Source organism: Curcuma longa, chromosome 10 (assembly GCF_044706935.1).
Source record: "Curcuma longa cultivar G26 ecotype Majalengka, Jawa Barat chromosome 10, ITB_CL_G26_1.1, whole genome shotgun sequence".
Classification (NCBI taxonomy): domain Eukaryota; kingdom Viridiplantae; phylum Streptophyta; class Magnoliopsida; order Zingiberales; family Zingiberaceae; genus Curcuma; species Curcuma longa.
The window spans coordinates 11,120,211-11,120,493 of NC_133870.1; positions in this window are offsets into that span (position 1 = coordinate 11,120,211).

Below are 283 nucleotides of genomic sequence, written 5' to 3' on the forward strand. Positions count from 1 at the left end.
TTTGACTTGTTTGCCAAAACTTCAACTCCTAATTGACTATGATTTGACTTGCTTTGCCAAAACTTCAGCTCCCAACTGACTCTACTTAGACATGCTCTGTTTAGTTTCCAACTAGGTCTTTTTTGCTTGACTCTCAATTAAGACTTCACCAATTACCTAGTTCCCAATTAGGACTTTGTACTTGTTTAACTTCTCTAGGACTTAGCCAATTGCTTGGTTCCCAACCAAGACTTTGTACTTATCAAGTAACCTACTTCACTTAACATATAATTAGTAGTTCACA